This window comes from Sus scrofa, chromosome 1, assembly GCF_054392235.1.
Source record: "Sus scrofa isolate SSC_HxYL_T2T_F1_AM1 chromosome 1, Sscrofa_HxYL_maternal_Yorkshire_Landrace_v2.0, whole genome shotgun sequence".
Lineage (NCBI taxonomy): Eukaryota > Metazoa > Chordata > Mammalia > Artiodactyla > Suidae > Sus > Sus scrofa.
Window position 1 is genome coordinate 265,235,219 of NC_139383.1, and position 9,313 is coordinate 265,244,531.

Consider the following 9,313-nt stretch of genomic DNA (forward strand, 5'->3'; position numbering starts at 1 on the left):
TGAAGAGACTGTATTAGTATCAAACAAAACAGACATTTAGGAAAAAAGAGAATTATTAAAGTCAAATTTAGGATGAAAATATACAATGCCAGAAAGTTCAATTCATGAGGACAGCAAAATTATTCTAAATACCTATACACTTTATTAAAATCTCCTTAGTTGTCCCATCTGAGTGTGTCATCTCTCCTGCCAGGCCAGCCTGGATATTTTGAGTTGGAGATGCAGCAAGATGTCCCCTTGGTGATGTCATTAGGCAGTGGACATATGGACTTGGAGCTAAGGAGAGAGATCGGGGCCTGAGATACAGACCTGGGAGTCACTGGCACAGAGATGGCACGAGGAGAAGGTCACTGAGGCAGAGACAAGGAAGGGACATAGGGAGGGGCAACTCAGATTGGGGGAGGGGAAAAAGGGTTGACAAGGAGACTGAGGAGAGGTGGCCAGAGAAATCGGAGGAAGACTGGGAGGGGGTGGAGTCACAGAATCTAGGGAAAGAGTCTTTTTAGAAGGGGCAACTGGCCCCGCAGACCAAATGCCACTGAGAAGGGCTGAAGAGTAGACATGACACGTGACCTTGATAAGAATATTGTCAGTAAAATAGTGGCTTTCTAGTGAGATTCTGGTGGGTAGAGAAGGACAGAAAGCGTATATTCCAGGCTGAAAAGACCATCCAAATCCAAGGAATTCCTACTCTATTCTGTAGGCATTAAGGAACCAAGGCATGGGGTTGAGTAGAGAAGTCTAAGAGACAATAAATTCTTTCTTTCTTTCTTCCTTCCTTCCTTTCTTTCTTTCTTCCTTCCTTCCTTCCTTCCTTCTTTCGTTTTTTTCAGGATACTGCATGTATGGTCCCTCCCTGAGAACACTGAGATTCAACCAGATTTCTCTGAAGTTTAGTGTTTTACGAAATAGAACCCAGTGTCTCCAAATCAGTCCTTGTTAAGATCAGAGAATGAATTCATTTCATGTGATTACACGGAATCGCACCATTTCCTGATGCACCTACACTTGAGACTTGGGGAAATGGGACGTGGAAGATATGGGTACTAGTAATTCTGATGAGGATTTAATTAAGAACTCAATTTTCCCAGACTTCCAGTACTTGACTGTCTGCTGTTTCTTTAATAGGAACTGTTGATATGTTCTAATTACGAAGGGTTATTTATGGGATCAGGTCTCATCTCTCTGCTCAATTATGTTTTGTTTGGGAGATTTGTGTTCTTTTATGACTCTGGCTCTTAATTGAGTTTATTGTCTTCCCTGAAGATGTGCTTAGTCTAGGGACCCATTAGTTTGTGGCTTTTCCTCTACCAGAGATGCAGCTGCCCTTAACATGTCCTTTCCTTTTCATTGATAAACTCTGAAGCCAAAAGGAAGAACACTCCATCCTCTCCCCATCTCAGCACCAACCAATGGTTGTGCTCCTGGCCCGTGGCTTTGCTCTGCAAACTCAGGCTAAGGGCTTCCTTCTTATTTAAAACTGTGCCTGGGTATTTGGAGTTCCCATCGTGGCTTAGTGGTTAACAAACCTGACTAGTATCCATGAGGACACAGGTTCGATCCCTGGCCTCACTCAGTGGGTTAAGGATCCAGCGTTGCCATGAGCTGTGGTGTAGGTTGCAGATGTGGCTCAGATCTGCCATTGCTGTGGCTGTTGTGTAGGCCAGCAGCTGTAGCTCTGATTTGACCCCTAGCCTGGGGACCGCCATATGCCATAGGTGAGGCCCTAAAAAGACAAAAGGAAAAAAAAAAAACTGTGCCTAGTATGAGATATCTTTGAATTTTTTTTTTTTGTCTTTTGAATTTCTGAGAAAATTGCAAATTTCAGGTGCTCAGAGTCAAGAAAAGAAGCATTTGATATTCTGAATCTGAACTTATTTATAGATGTTTCTTTCTTCTTTTTGTCTTTTTTTTTTTTTTTTTTTTTGTCTTTTTCAAGGCAACACCCATGGCATATGGCTGGGGGTCTAATCAGAGCTGTTGCTGTCAGTCTATGCCAGAGCCACAGCCATGCCGGATCCGAGCTGCATCTGGGACCTACCCCACAGCTCGTGGCAACACCGGACCCTTAACCCACTGATCGAGGCCAGGGATCAAACCTGCAGCCTCTTGGTTCCTAGTCAGATTTGTTAACCACTGAGCCATGACGAGAACTCCTATAGATGTTTCTTGATGTAGCACAGACTTCTGGCTCACTGTCTTGGAGCTAGTCTCAGCTGTTGGGCAAATAACAACTGGGTCCTAGAAAACTGTATCATGATTATTTTATTTTGTAGACTGGATTCCTCCCAGCATTACAAGATGACTCTCTTTCCACAGCCATAATTGTGGATCTACATTATTTTGAAGGGCCACATAAATATTCTGTGTTACGGATAGATGGTAATTTGTGCAACCCATTTTCTATTAGTGGGTATCCAGGTGGTTTCTAACCTGTGATGCCTGGAATGGGAAACTTTGGACATGCATCATTGTGCACATCCACAGTTATTTCTAAGATCAAGTCCCAGAAGACAAATGGCAGAGTCCAAGGGCATGTCCTGTGTTAGGATTTTAAAAGACAATAGACTGTCAAATTCCAACAGATCAGATTTCAACTGGAGCTGAAGGTACGAGAGGAGAAAATATATGCCCAAGACAGGAATGACACTGAGGAAGGTATGAATGCTAGGCAGTGGAGTGTGTGTTTCAGTCCTTGCTAATCTATTTTGAAAACACACCGGTCAAGATGAGATCCAGTCAGTGATGGAACAGGCACAAAACCTCAGCTCTGCCATGATTTTCTGTTATTTAAGACCCTTATTAACAGGTGCTTGAGGTTTGTTGACTTTTTAAAAATCAAGTTGTAAACTCTTATTGCAAATTACAAATGAGGTTCTTTAAAATCTCAACTTGACCAGATTTGAAATAATTTAAAAATTTAACCTTAAAAGATAAGGCATATTGAGAAAAAAAATAGGTCTTTTTTTTTTTTTCTTTTTTGCTTTTTAGGGCTGCACCCCCATGGCATATGGAGGTTCCCAGGCTCGGGGTCCAATCGGAGCTGTAGCTGCTGGCCTAAGCGACAGCCACAGCAACCCCAGATCCCAGCTGTGCCTGCCACCTACGCCATAGCTCGCAGTAATGCCAGATCCTTAACCCACTGAGCAAGGCCAGGGATGGAACCTGAGTCCTCTTGGATACTAGTCAGATTCTTTTCCGCTGAGCCACCATGGGAATTCCTTTTGTTCCTTTCTAATTGCTGGAATTTCATATTCATTTCTTCTTGTTGGACGACTAAACTGGATGATGATAGAGATGGTAAGCAGGCCTTTTACTCAACCTTGGGAGCAGATGAATTCTCAGCTGGTGGATTAGCATCTGTCATCTCTTTGCCATGTTGTGGTTTAAGGTTTCCCAGGATCTGCACAGGTAATTGAAGCTGCAGTGGTACCGACGTTGAGGTGGCTGCTGACCCTGGGTCTCATCTCCTTGATTTTCCTTATCTTCTTCATTGCCATCCTTTCTGGGCTGTTTTTGGCGAGCAGGGCCCCTGCGGAATCGTGGACTGTAGCCCCAGTGCATATTCTGTCTCGCTGGTCTACCTTGTTCTCCCGCACCCTGGTTGTCAGCCCCCTCCTTCACTCCTCCCAGCGCAGGAGGGTTGCAATACTGTGGTCAACGCCCATAGGGTCTCCGCATGTAATAAGGTGAGAACCTTCGCCTGCATAGGGCATGTAGGGCCGGCGTTGTTGGGCCTGGCCTTGGGGAGCACACTCTGATCCCTCATTCATTTCTCTGCTCTCACTATTCTGGCAGTTCTGCTTGGAGAACTGCGTGGAGGACCCCTGCGATGGGCAGAGCATCTGTAATGGTTACCATCTGCTGCATATTTACTGCCTTGCGCCGAACTCCACCACGGCTGGTAACATTTGCCGCTTCCCCAGCCTCTTCTCCAACAACATCAAACTCCATCGTCTCTCCATCTCCTTTGGTGCGAAGGTACTTCCTGGGGTTGTTCTTCTTTATGGCAGTCTGCTGTGTACACATACATCTTCCTTTGTGTCATTCCTGTTGATGAAACCATATCCATTTCTTCCACTGAAGCATTTTACTGTTCCCAAACCTTCTTTGCAATGACCTTCTTGTCCCAGCCGGCAGGAGCCGCAGATGCGAGGATGTCTGAGCTGCACCTCCCAGGGACACTGCCCATCATGCTGGGCTTGGTGACTGCAGCACTGAGGGCGGGAGAGGCAGCAGGCGGCTGCTGGGTCTCGTCCTTCCTGCTAGTGGCTGGGGTGATGGTGCCTGGGGCCAGCTGCGGCAGCTGTGGCTGCTCCTGGGGTGTGATAGAAACAAGGTCCGCTGCAGCAGTGGGGCTGCTCGGGGCTCTCTGGGGTCCGTTCTCAGCTCCCGCTACTGATCAAACCGGCATGATTTTCTAAATGCCCTTATCCCACTTCCTCTTTCTTCCTGTATTGCACATGTTCGTTGGCCTGAACTGAGTCAGTACAGAAGTCTATAACCCCTGGGCTCCCTCCAAGCCCTTTCAGCCTAGATTTGTGGGATAAAAATGCAACAAAAGAGACAGTCACAGAGGGGCTTGGTTTATCAGAATTTTGTGATTATGAAAGAAGAATTTCATCCTTTAAGAATCTCTTTTTTCTGGTCATTTATAATCCCAATTTTGATTCTATGGCCTTTCAGGTGGTGAAGAAAGTAGAATGAAAATGCGAAACATGAGTATAACCATTTATCGTGCTCACTGACGAAGGGTATTGATTCCTTGTCAAGCTCATGAATCTGGGGGCGTGTCCAGTGTGCAAAGCTTGCTCTCCCACGACACGCCCCTCTCTGCTCAGCACTAACACAGGTGCTCTCTAGGGACAGGGAACCAAATCCCCCCTGTGGAAGCAGCTCTTCCTCACCTTTCACCTCCATGTCCAACTGATCCTTCCAGGTCAAACTCTTGAGTAACAAGAGTAAGCCAGTGTCCTTTGCTGTCCTTTTCTGAAGCCACTTATCCACACAATGTAGAACCTCATGAGGCCATATGCCACCACTTTCTTTCATTGGTCTCAACTTACAACACGTGGTCTGTATTCATTTCTAGCACTGCTGTAACAAATTATCACAGATTTAGTGGCTTAAAAGCATATGCATTTATTATCTCACAGTTCTGTGGGCCAGAGGCTGAGCACAAGATCCAGTTGGGTTGTCTGCTGACAGTCTCACGTGGCAGGGGCTGGATTTGGCTCTTACCCACAAGCTCCACGGCAGATTCTGCTTGGAAGCCCATTCAGGTTATTGGATGAATTCAGTTCCTTGTGGTTATAGGACTGATGCCCCATTTCCTTGCTGCCTGTCAGCCAGAGCTTGGTCTTTGCTGTCAGAGATACCTACCTTCCTTTTTGCTGCTTTCCTGTGGATCCCTTCTGGCAATGGTGGGTCAAGTCCCTCTCACACCACCAATATCTGTGACTATTTTGCTGCATCTTTTCCAGTCTAGCCAGAGAAAACTCTCGACTTTTTTTTTTTTTTTTTTTTTTTTTGGTCTTTTTTTAGAGCCACACCTGGGGCATATGGAAATTCCCAGGCTAGGGACAGAATTTGATCTGCAGCTGCTGGTCTACACCATGGCCGCAGCAACACCAGATCCAAGCTGCATCTGCAACCTACACTGCAGCTTACGGTAATGTCTGATCCTTAACCCAATGAGCAGGGCTAGGAATTGATCCCGAATCTTCATGGAATACTAGTCAGGTTTATTACTGCCGAGCCACAACGGGAACTCCAACTTTTTTTTTTTTTTTAATTTTATGGCCGATTTGAGGCATATGAAAGTTTCCAGGCCGAGGATTGAATCTGAACCACAACTGCGATATACGATGGGGCTTTGGCAATATCAGATCCTTTAACCCACTGTGCCAGGCTGGGGGTTGAACCCACACCTCTGCAGTGACCTGAGCTCCTGTAGTCAGAGTCTTAACCCACTGCCCAGGGCTCATGTGGTTAGTTTGGGTCATGTGGGTAATTCAGGAGGTCTTCCTATTTTAAGGCTTGTAATCTTTATCTTTGTAACATCCCTTTTGCCACCTTCACCTAATGTATCCCGGGTACTATGGATTAGAGTATGGACATGTTGGGGAGGAGGGATTGTCTGCCCTCTTCGAGGGTTGATGCCAGTAATCCAGCTTTTCTGGAGGCTCTCTCTCCCAGAAGGTCTAGCTATGGGCCTGGTGTTCCATCTCCTCTGGTTTTACCCTTCCTCACTCTGTAGACCTCTCTCTATGTGGTCCATGGTCCCAATCACAGTTTCAGGGGACACTGGCTTCTGCGCAAATAGGCCAATCATCTCTTCTTTTTGTGGCGCACTTTAAAACTGATAAAGCAAGGTAAGTGAGGAAACTCAATTCAAAGCGGGCAAGTCACACAGGAAATAAAGAGCATTGATGGGGTGTTAAGTCACCTGCAAGGGCTAGAAATAAGTCTCAGGTATCCAGACTGCTGGGCCATTACTCTTGCCATTCCCTGCAAGCAGGAGCCAAGCAGCTAAGGAACATACCTTCCCGTTTTCCAAGAGAAACCCAAGGGAGAAGCTGGCAAGCCACTGGAAGTTTGGCAGCCTATCAGGGGGCTCCAGCTGCTAAGAATTTGCAATGGTAGCCCTCTCCCATAGTGAATGGTACCCTCTGGTCACTGGTACAGCCTAAAATGGAGATGCAGGCTTGGACAGAGCTTCCCTGCCTTTTCCAAGCTGGCACATGGCTTTGACTTGGCCATGGTTCATCTCCAGGTAACAGATTGAAAGAAAGGGGAGAAAGTCAGAAAACCACAGAACAGTAGAGTTGGGAGGCAATTTAGATCATCTAGTCCAAAGCCTTCACCTGATTTTAGAGATGGGAAACTGAGGATCAAAGGATGGAGCAGTGGCCCAAGTGAGAAGTAAGACTCATGATTAAGACCAGAGCAGAATTCAGTTCTTCACCTCACGATATTCCTGGTCCTTTCTATTCAGGCATCCTCTGACCTTACCCTTACAACCCACAGCCTTATAGCTTATATATGTGAATACGCACAAGTGTGCTTGTCTCTGTTCACTCCCACACATGGGCACTAGCACCAGCAATCTTAGTAGAGTTAATGGTTGAGAGCCTCGACTCTGGAGTCAGCCTAGGTTCGGATCCCTGTGATGCTAACCTTGGGCCAGTTACTTAACCTCTCTGTGCCCCAGTCTCCTCATTCACAAATGAGAGTACTACTAGGACCCACTTTATAGAATTGTTTTGAGGAGCCACTGAAATGCCATATGTGAAGTCCTTAAAATGGTATCTGGCATATAGTAAGTACTGGGAAATTTCTTGCTATTATTATGTCCAGAAAGGTTATTGCCATGCTCAACTATTGTTCTCTTGGTGGGGAAATAAGGGCATATTAAAAATAATAATCTTATATGACAATACTCACAAGCTGAAATGCTGATCCTTCAGTTCTATTGATTTTCCATTTTGGAAGACAAATGAAAGTATTTCCCTACTATGGAAAAAACAACAGGGCAAGCACAGTGATAAATGATGGCTGCACTTTGGCATCAGTGTTAGGGACAATAAGGAGTGGTGGGGACTGTGGCGAACTGGAGCAATGGAGAACTTGTACCTTGTTCAAAGGGGCAGTTGCTATTCAGTTCCACCTGATGGCTGCCATGTGGGAATTCAGATCTGATGTTGTCAGATTTCTTGACTTTTTTTTTTTTCAAGAGAAGCCAGAAATCTGCATTTTTAATGTAAAAATCTTCCAATTATTAAATGTTGGCTCAACTCTTTAAAAACATTGGATGAGCCAAACAAAACATCTGTGAACCAGACTCAGCCACAGCTGCCAGTACTAATTTTCTGCCTTATATTTGTGTGCTGTAGTCAGCATTACTTAATCCTACAGTGTCCTTGGAAGCATCACTGGGTGGCTATCGGTGGCCCCATCTGGGGATGAGATAAATTAACTCAGAAGGTGGTAGCTCACTGCAGGTAAACCAGCTAGTTAAAAGGGAAAATCTGAGATTACCAACTGGATAAGGAAGACTTATTCCTAAGATAAACCTTTCCTTCTCTGAGCTTCAGTTTCCCCAGTAAGCAAAACAGATGAAGAAAATCTGAGTTTTCTCTCAGGGCTTATTGAGTACAATCACAACTTTGGGCTACTCCTAATCACATTTACTATCTCCCAGGCTTTAGGTTAAGTACCTTTCATGGTGGGACATATGCTGTTTTTGTCTCCTTGCTTCCCTCCTATTGAGGAACCTTCCTGATTCTCTTCATATGTTTCTGGTAGAGCCATTGATTACGGTGCACAGTAGAACCCAGCCATTGGCCACATGATCCAAGCCTGGCCAATCACGCTTCTCCATCTTCTTAGTAATGATGATGAATGAGCTCAAAAGGTGGGAAGGTGACCCAAGCAGAGTCTGGAGGAAATTTCTCTGGATTGCTATGAAGATGCTGAAAGCAGAAAGTACTTTTTTGGAGTTGCTAAGCTGGGGCTGCTGGTGGCCATATCCCCATCACATTGGGAAGGCCTCTCTGTAACAGGAGAGAAGGAAGCCAACCTGCAGCAAGACAGGGACAAGAGACAGATACAGTTGTGGTGGTTTGGAATTTATTCCTGGTCCCTACAGCTCTTCCTCAGCTTCAATGGGCTACCTCATCACTCACTGAACCATTGGAACCAGTCAATTCCTTAATCAATTCCTTAAGCAAGTTGGCTTTCTGTTCATTGCAATTTAAAAAAATTCAGGCAATTACAAGAAGCTTTTTCAGGCAAAAAATTCAGATAATTATATTAGAGTCCAAGATCCACTAGAACATAACTGCAAGAGCAGGACCATATCAGTCTTGTTCACCACTGTATCCCAGTGGTGTGAACAGCACCTGGCACATAGTAGATTCTTAGGAAATTTGCTAAATGAATAAGGAGTCCCTGAGTACTACCTCATCGAATCTTTACACAAACTCTGATAAAGAGGCATTATTATGCAAAGTGCCAACTGGCAAGATAAGGGAAAGTCAAGTTCACCCAAGACTGTGGCAGCGAACAGGTTTCTGATTTACTAATAAACTTCGTCTCACCTCCCAGTCCCCTTGCCTCCACTCATGCAGGGAATCAGAATGATCTTTCACAAGCACAGACTTAATTCGATCACACACCCCCTCCTCCCCTGCTTCAAACACTTTACTGGTGTCTGCAGGTCTGACAGTCAGTTGCAGGGGCTGGAGTCCAGCGCAGGACCACTCCCCCTCATTGTCCCTGCCTTTCCCATTGCCCCCCCACTGCTTCAACC

The 9,313-nt window shown here is 45.4% G+C and overlaps 1 pseudogene; it reads right to left on the reverse strand.

Moving 5' to 3' along the window:
- Positions 1-3,224: 3,224 nt before the first annotated feature.
- LOC100518353 (Y-box-binding protein 1 pseudogene) lies at positions 3,225-4,920 on the reverse strand (annotated as a pseudogene).
- Between the last annotated feature and the right edge of the window lie 4,393 nt (positions 4,921-9,313).